Raw genomic sequence first — 9,831 nt, forward strand, 5'->3', positions numbered from 1 at the left:
CTGTAAAAGATCCTGGGCGCTCAATGCTTGCGTAACAAGCTAGCTGGTTCTCAGGTCACTCCCTTACTGTCCCAGCTAGAACAGGAACCATATTCAGCCTTCTATAGGGTTAGCAGTTCCCTCTGTCTGCCACGTGACATCCACTGGCTTTGTTTCCCAGCTGCCCCTCAGTCAACAGGTGCAAGGAAACTGGCTTTCCCAGACACTTCTGGAAGCAAGTGGTACCCTCGCATAGAGACTGTCTATGCCAAATAGACTGCTTATTTTCCCCTGAGTAGAGCCCTTCTTCAAACTTACCCTATATGAGTAGATTCACAGATGGAAGGGTATTTTCTCTAGCAATGGAGTGGATCTCACACTCCATAGGATGATAGGAAACTAATGACTGTCCGAATTCTCTGCCTGGTTAAATCTGATCACACAGGTTATCCCTTAGACCACACCATGTCACATTGTGGAATTTGTCCCAACTCCATGCATTGACAGATGACAGCCCCAAAAGCATCCACCAGGTAGAAGAGTTTGAGAGCAATATAAGGTAACAGGAGACTGTTCTTTTCAGCCACTGAGTGGCTTATGTCAGCAGGATGATGACGACGACGACGATGATGATGATAAGACCTCACATTTGTACATCAATTTACATTTTCAAAAGTACTTTTTGATCTATTATCACATTTTATCTTCAGGAAAGAGAATATAAATGATCTATATAGGACAGCTAAGGGAACTGAGACATTGAGCAATGGAGACTTTTCCAAGTTTAGCTGCTAATAAATCCAAGAACCAGTACTACAGCTCAAGGTTTCTGATGGTTTCAAACATGGTGCTTGAGAAATATCAGGTAATTAATTCAAAACTATTGCCCCTAAATAGAAGTTTAGAGATACTCCCAGACGAGTGGGAATCTTGTGTGCAGTGAATTATAATATTAGCTAAATAGAACCAAGTTATATATAAATTATAATTAGTCTGGGCAACCTGACAGTTTACACTGTTTGTTTCCTCTGTGCAGGCAGCAAGTATGCAGGGTCAGCTGAGCTGAGAAACCTTTCCATTTAGAATGTATTTGGATACTGGCTAGCATAATTCTGCCATCAGCATGCTTCTTCTTTCCTAGCAGATTGACTATACTATTCTTTATTTGTCAAGATCTGAGAGTCATCCAACTAAGTGAAAGGAACAAGGACAATCCTATTTTCCCCCAAAAGTCAAAGTTCTTTTATTACTCATTGCTTTTCATTTTTGTAGTCATTATAAAATTGCTGTCTCTAAGTGGACATTTTAAAGGCACATATCTTCTCAGCCAAGCTCCCCATCTTAGCACAAAAAGACTTTGAGTACACAAATTGAACATGACGCTAATGTCAATGGTGTGGACAATAATCCTAAAAGGACTTAAGTAGTTGACAGGACCCTTGTTCTTTGGGTCATTTCCTTTACGATGTATAGTTCTTTTGTCAGTACTGAAATTGCTGCCCCAAAATTCTAAAACTCAGGTCTGAGTAGTATTGATCCCTTGTACATAAACTTTTTTACTGGGCATCGGTGAAGACAATTGTCTTTTTTAAGATCCATCACAAAGAATTCAGTATGATATCATTTAACTTTTATGCTTTCAAAAGATATAAATAATAACTCGTGCATTTCTCCATTGGATTTGAAGATGTCCACACTTTTCATAGGAAGAACTAGTCAAGAAAAGAATAAATGATGCATATCTAATATAATTTTTCCTTATAATTCCATGATGGTATATTCTCTGCAATCAGTAAAATATTATACAGTTTTGTATACTGACATAGGAAACAGCAAAACTGCTCTACTCAGTAACTCTTTTATTCTTTGGTTTACCATCTTATACATAACAATATGCATATTAAATGCATGTTATTTATATTGTTTTATATGTTATAAGTATATTCCACCTTTGTTGAAGGAGTTTGCAATCTAGACCATCGATCATAAGATGTTGTCTGAATATTGTATAGCTGGGTCATTGTGTTCTACTCTGGATCAAACCACATATACTTTGAAAGAAATTGCATGAATCCAAGATTAATTATTTTTTAAAGAAAATAAGAATGAAATATTAGAACCTTACATTTTCAATTAAATTCTTATTTTTCTCTATATTTTTTACCCTGGCAAGTTATTTTTTTTTTTTTATCTGGGTGATATCTATTCCAGGTGCATTACAAATTCTCATGTTCTGGTATTTTGAAACTCATGTATTAACAAATTGGGAGTTCCTCAATTGTCTGGTAAACATAATATAAAGGACTGGTTTCTAGTATTGAGTTTTTCACCTTACCTTCCAATATTCAGAAGCTTCAATATTGATATATACAATTTTTTAAAGAATATAAAATAATCACTTGATATTTATCAAGCTCTCCTTGGGTAAAGGGGATGTAAAATTGAATTTTACTAAAGCAGTAAATTATTATTCAAACTCTATTTTATATCTGACATTTGTAAATCTACTCTATCTATCTAATGTACAGCCAGTTCCATGTTGCCCTGAATACAGATGGAGCTAATCATCTTGTACCGGATGCAAATGCTGACCTAGATATTGTAATCAAATGACACAAACTCAATTTCTTTTATAGATAAATAAAAATAGCCTATAGCTGTGCACTCCATTTAATTTTGCATATATCAGTTTTGTTTTTTGCTTTTGGTTTTTTTTTTTTTTTTAAAGAAAAGACAGAATTGAGGTGAGTGGTGCTATTTAGGGGCCATTCTGAATTGGCTTAGTCAAAATAGAAGAATTTCCTGAATGGTATGATTCTAAAAGCATCAACCTCTTTCCCGCTTTTTGCAATTCCTTTTTCCCAAAGAGCCCTTCTCCAACCAATTTTCAAGTGCTAAAATTCTATTACTAGCGCTTTATTCCTTTAACCTCCGTTAAATGCAAATTCCCCTTGGCAGAATAATAATTAAAGTGATTAATGTCATAATCTATTCAGAGTATTTCTCCAGCAAAAGTTTTCATGAGGGGAAGAGAGAAAATATAACTTAAGGAATAAAATAAATATAGAATGAAGACAGACTTCACCCATTTCACTTTTTTCCTACAGTCAGCTCTAGAAACTAAGAACAGCTACATTAATACACAGTATTATATAGTAGAGCTTGTTACTACTGAAATGTGAGCCAAAGGATAATTCCCTGTCATACCGGTATAAGCATGCAGTGGATTTTCTGACCTACTGGACTGCAAATCATCGGTATGTAATACAGAAGAGTATAGTAACCTGAAAGAGCACACACTTTCAGAACCTCAGAAAATACCACTTTCAGAACTGGAAGTAAAACAAATGAAAATTTGTTAACATTAACCTAATTCTGAGACCACACACAAACACAGACACATAGACACAGACACACACACACACACACACACACACACACACTCACACACAACACAAACATCCATGAACAGAACTCTAAAATGCTGATAATATAAACTGTAATACAATGTTTCAGTTGGATATATCTGTCATGAGGTTTTTTTTCTAAAGGTGGCTCTAGATAGTCAAAAAGTAATATTGCAAATGAGAGAATTACAGTCTGGGAAATTAACATATATAAATCTAGCACTGTCTAAGGGTACAAAATAATTCTCCAGTGTGGTTCAAAGTTCATCACTTAGACTGTATTAGCATCTGGTGAAATACACTGGAACAGATACTTTTCATTGACTGAACACTCACCACCTTTCATTTGTTCCTCACCAACAGAAATCCAAATTTGCACAGAGGGGCAAAAAAAACCAGCTGCAGGATACTGATCATGATGAGGAAAAGACAAGTTTTTTAAAAAGTTAAAACCACATGTATTATTTAACTCAGCAATTACATTCCTAAGTATTTGTCCAAGGGAAATGAAAATATGTATCCATGGGTAGATGAAGAGACATACAGATGAATGGAATAGAATTGAGAGCCCAGAAATAACCCAAACATCCATGGCCAATCAATTGTTGATAAAGGTGTCAAGAGCATTCATGGGGAAAGATTAGCCCTTCAACAAATGGTGCTGGGAGAATTAGATAACTGCATGCAAAAGATTGAAATTGGACTTCTACCTTATACCGCATACAAATTAACTCAAAATGGATCAGTGACTTAAATATAAGAGTTAAAACCATAAAACTTTTAGAAGAATACATAGAGGTAGTTTTTCATGACCTCGGATTTGGCAATGGATTCTTAGATTTGACACCAAAAGCACAAGCAACAAAACACACACACACACACACACATATATATATACATACATATATATGACTTTGTCAAAATTTAAAACTTTTGTTCCTCAAAAGACATTACTAATGAAGTAAAAAGGCAACCTATAAAATGGAAGAAAATATTTTCAAGTCACATATCAGATCAGGGCTTAGTATTCAGAATACATAAAGAACCCTTACAACTCAATGACAAAAAGAGAGCCCAATTAAAAAAAAAAATGGGTAAATAACTTGAGTAGGTAGTTCTCCAATGACAATAAATGGCCAACAATGAAAAGATCTTCCCCATCATTAGTTATTAAGTAAATGCAAATTGAAACCTCAATAAGATAGCACTTCCCCCTAGTTAGTATGACTGCAATCAAAAACAAATTAAAATAACAAAAAGTAGCAAGTGTTGGTGAGGACATGGAGAAATTAGAACCCTTATATACTACTTGTGGTAATGTAAAGTCATGCAGCCACTGTGGAAAAGAGTTTGACTACTTCTCAAAAAGTTAAACACAGAGTTATTATATGATCCATCAATCCTACTCTGAGGTATATGTCCAGAAGAAATGAAAATATATATCCTTGCAGAAACTTGTACACAAATGTTTACAGCAGTATTATTCATAAAAGCCTAGGGGTGGAAACAACCCATATGTCCATCAGTGGATGAATGGAATAAAAAAATTGTGGTATGCAGTTGAAGAATAATACCTCATTTCAAGACAACATAAAGCCAGTATTTGTGAAATGTAGATATACAGATAAATGGAAACAGAGTTCAAAGTGAACTTACCCATAAATGGTTAATTGATTTTTACAAAGGTACCAAAGCAATTTAATGGAGAAAGATGTTCTTTCAAACAATGATGCTGGGAAAACCGGATATCCATTTGGGAAAAAAAAATTAACATTGACCTTATATACATCTACAAAAAATAATAATAACAACAGAAATTAAAGCACAGCCATAAATAAACAACCATAACACTTCTAGAAGAAAATACAGCAGAAAATTTTGTAAAATTTGGGGAGAAAGGCCAAAAGAAACCTTTGAAACTTAGAAATTGGGCTGTATCAAATTTAAAAACCTTTTCTCTGTTGAAAGAACACCATTAAGAAAAATGAAACAAGTCACAGAATGGAGGAAAATATATGTGATACTTCTATATGACAAAATAGACAATAGGAAAGCAAACAACTCAATTTAAAAATGGCAAATATTTGAACAGATCCTACCAGAAAAATTAAAATTAAATATGTAGTTCACCTTTGTGGTTCACATTATATTTCTATTGCACTTTATAGTTCTACAGCACTTGAAAGCATAGGATTAAAAAAGCATAAAAATAAAACAATTGGTTCCTTAAGCAGCATTAAATTGAGTCTCCTCAACTAACAACAGGATAAACTGAATATCGATCCTGTTATGGGCAGGATCTGAAAAAACATATTGTAAACACATGCAGTTTAAGAAAATTATGTTATGTCAGTTAGATATGTAATATATCATCGTTCTGCAGACTTACAATCTTCCTACAAGTGATTCAAGGAGAATTTTAACCACACTTAAGGAGGCTAAAAACAAAACAATATCCCAAAGTCACAAATCAGCTTACAACACACCTCCTTACATTCTCTCCTAATAATGAACATGTGCTTGATTTTAAACTATACATATTCTTTTGCTCTCTAGATTTTATCTCATATTTTTATTTTCACTGTCTTTTTTTGGAAGTGTGGATGGGAGATAAATTCTAAATCTGGTTCATATCCATGACCTTGCCTTGCCTTAAATTGGGATTCAATTCCTTTCTCCATGGCTTTACTAGTTACAGTCCCAATCCCACTCAGCCTTTGCTTTGGGCCTAGGCAATTTTCAGATTCTTTACCCTACGAATATCGCTAAAATAATTAAAGTGGTAAAAGGATGATGAAATATAGTGCACTATAAACCACTAATTACCAATAACGTTTGAAACATGGGACAATTTTCAGGAAATATTAAAGGCGTATCAGGTTCTATAAATATCTCAGTAGAAAGAAAGATATAGATATCACATGGGGGTAACATAGTATTTTAGCAGGAGATTCAGTTATAATAAATGCATGAATAGGGGTTGTGGCTGTTCTAACAAAATATCAGCCCTATTAAATCCAATTTAACGTGAGAAATTAGGGTTGCTATTTATTCCTACTTCTTTATCCTTGAAATCCTATATCATGTGCATAACAGGAAAGTTTCACAGCTCCAAACACCGTATTTGTACAATGAGTAAGATAAAGAGTGTATAAATGCCAGGAGAAATGTGCACTATGTTGGTGAAAACATTATAATATAGATTTTAATATTAAAATTTCTTAAGCACATAGGAGCATTCACTGTGCAAAGCAGAGTAATTTTAGAAATAGAATAGATTAAGATAATAAAGAAAAGTATCTTTTTCTAGGTCTGACTTGTATTTATAGCTAGAAAAGTAGAGGATTCACAGTGTGATATCCTATATACAAATGGCATTACATTTGAACATACATTAATTTGAGGAAATTCTCAAGAAAAAGATTCCAAAGTTAGAAAATAAGGTATTGTTTTCATAAAAGCAAAATGAAACTTCATGAATTAAGCAACAGTTGAGAGGTAGTACTCTCAAAACTTACTACTTGTTAAATGGGCAGAATTTAGATTCACAACATTTCAAATGAGATTAAGAAAATGTGACTCATTAATGCTGAAACTAGTCGGCTTTTGAGAAACATACAAAGAGCAATGTCTAGATACAATGAACCATTCATTGTTAACAACTGATATAGAGCAAAGAAAAAGTTCTTAGAAACTCTTTATCTTGGTAATAACCCTTGATCATATGATTTCTCTGGTACAGAGAGCAGGTAATGGAAATGGAACACTCACTTGTTTTGCATAAAAATTGTGATTTATTCTAACAGGGAAGCATAAAATGAAATTTGAAGTATGTAGCTGAACTTTTAAGCTGGTGAAATGGTCAAGGTATGATTGTCAAGTCCTAATATGGATTGATAGAATCAATCTCATTTACTCCTTGAATACTTGAGTATTTTCCATGAACAAGACACTTTGCAAGGTGGATTATACCAAGTATGTAAGTATGACTTCTGCTCTAAAATGCAATAGTGTAGAAAGTAAAGAAATAAAAATCCTTTGAATTATATTGAACAACAGAACAGGGAAAGGCTGACATATTGGCAATGATGATAGATAAGATGAAGCAGAACATGAGCCTGTTTGCCATCAGATCTTACTCTTCTCCTTTTGGCTCTCTAAAATTGGTAATCTGATCCCATAAACTGTGTTTTCAAGATCTTTTATCAGTTGGCTTTCTGTTGGGCTCCACAGAAGGAAGGATAGAAGGGTGAAAGAAGAGAGGAAACAGACTATGTGTTGTCTATCTCAGCCTTAGGCATCATCTCATCCTGATCATCAGGCCATGTGTGTATCTCTTTCAAGGCACCAGCTTCCAATCACTTGACTCTGGCCCCTGAGTTCTCATAACATTAACTTATGTCTCTGTGTCAATGTCTAGAGATGGTAGCAACATCCTGCTATTGCTCATCCTGTTAGTGCTTGTCTGTGGACTGTCTCACCACAGTTTTCTATTCATCGTCTCTGCTTTTCCATCACCAGTGTAATGACTTATATACACTAAATTCTATTTTATACGTTTTGAGTGTTTTCTGTTTTTCTGGTTAGACTCTGAGGATAAAAAACACCACCAGGGTCTCACTGGGTGTCAGTGAAAATGCTTTACATATGGTACTGTATACATTCCTTAAGAAACAGATAATATTAGTAGTATCATTTGGCAAAGGAGGAAACTTAAAGTGGTTTAAATATTTTCACAAGATCACGCAACTGTAAGTAGAAGGGCTAGAATTTAAATCCAGGCCATCTGACTCTAAAACTAATGCTCTAATGCACTAAAATACTAGGTCAAATCAACCTCATTACCCGCCATGTGGGAAACATCCAATAGGGATGAGAGTCTAAGTTGTCCAAATCACCAAAAGATGAATCTGGTTCAAACAGTTATTAATATCCAAGGGATTAGGGCAAGACATCATGGCTGCAATTCATTTATATATTATGTACCAAGAAATTAATGTTCTTGGTGCCTGGAAATAGCAGATTAACAACAACCGAATAGATAAAAATCCTGACTTCATGGAGCTTACAAACTATTAGAGGGTGAAACATAATAGATGAATGAATGGTATTTGCTAGCAATACATCCTATAATAAGAAAATAAAGAAAGGAAGATGTAGGAGAAAACTCAGGATAAGTTTTGGAATCTTAAATAGGGAAGTTCTGTATTTTCTTAGACGCTCCCAAATATCTCCTTTCCTCTCTTTTGGTCCACACCCCACCTTTCAGGACTGCCTCCACTCTTTTAGACATGGATGAAATACTGTGCTACAGTGGATGGGACATGGCTTAATGAATGGCCACCCAGGGCTGGCCACCATGACATGGAAGTTCAAGAGATCCCTATGAAGCTTCCTCATCATGTGTTCCCCATTATGTGGCCTCACAGGAAGCAGGAGGCCCTCTATTATCTCTCCAGTGAACTACTTTGATGTAAAGTTCCTATTTCAATGTTTTAAAAGCATTTTATGTGCCTCTTGTAACTCTTTGTGTCGCTTGATAAACAGGTACTCAGGTAGTAAGGCATGGCATTAATTAGCTTGGCATCCTTCCTTGCTTCATTTCTATGTTTCTCTCATCCTCATCTTGGGCTGTTCCTCTCAAGCAAAGTATCAGCACCTAAATCCTTTCCACAGACTCTGTTTAAAAAGAAACTGAGATTATTTTATTTTATAATTAGAAATTTGAAGGGAGGCAGCTAATAAGCAATAGATTTGTGCCTTAGGTATATCACAGACACCATCTCTGATTCTACCTCAGACTTTTACTTGGTCCAAGTGAAGGCTGCTGAAGCTCCTCTCACTTCATTTCAATTTGTGGCGGGAAGAAGGAAGGGGAAAGGAGAAACACTAGCTGAATCTCCCTTTTCATCATAAAAGAGTTTCCCCAGAAACCCCAACACCACAATTCCATTTAACATCTCACTGAGTCAAGTGAGACATGGAAAGTGAGTATTTAGCAGCTCTAGTCTTTTCAGTGAAAGTGTATAAGAAGGAAGGGATCTAGGAATGGTGTGGACTGGCCATGCAGTTTATCACATTCATTAAGAGGAGTTCCAACAGGAGGGAACAAAGGGAATGACACTGAGGCAATATTTGAAAAACATAATGCCTGGGATCATTCAGAATTTAGTACAGACATGAATTATCAGACTGAAATTGGCCCACATTTCTAAGCAAACTGATTAAGGAATTCATATCTTGTTAAAAGTTAAATTGCTCCTCATAAAACACAAAGAAAAAATGTTGAAAGCAACCATAAACAAAAGATGAGTTACTTAAGAATGGAACAATTAGACTGACAGTATTCAATAGCAATGATAGAGGCTCAAAGACAACGAAAACTTATCTTAAAAGTGCTAAGAGATTCCATATGTGTCAGCATTGGAATCTAAGAAAAAAAAAA

The 9,831-nt window shown here is 34.8% G+C and overlaps 1 pseudogene; it reads left to right on the forward strand.

The window, feature by feature from the left end:
- The first annotated feature begins 745 nt into the window (after window positions 1-745).
- The window catches only part of LOC102978469 (developmentally-regulated GTP-binding protein 1-like), a 198,027-nt pseudogene continuing 188,941 nt past the window's right edge, over window positions 746-9,831 (forward strand).

Source organism: Physeter macrocephalus, chromosome 5, assembly GCF_002837175.3.
Source record: "Physeter macrocephalus isolate SW-GA chromosome 5, ASM283717v5, whole genome shotgun sequence".
Lineage (NCBI taxonomy): Eukaryota > Metazoa > Chordata > Mammalia > Artiodactyla > Physeteridae > Physeter > Physeter macrocephalus.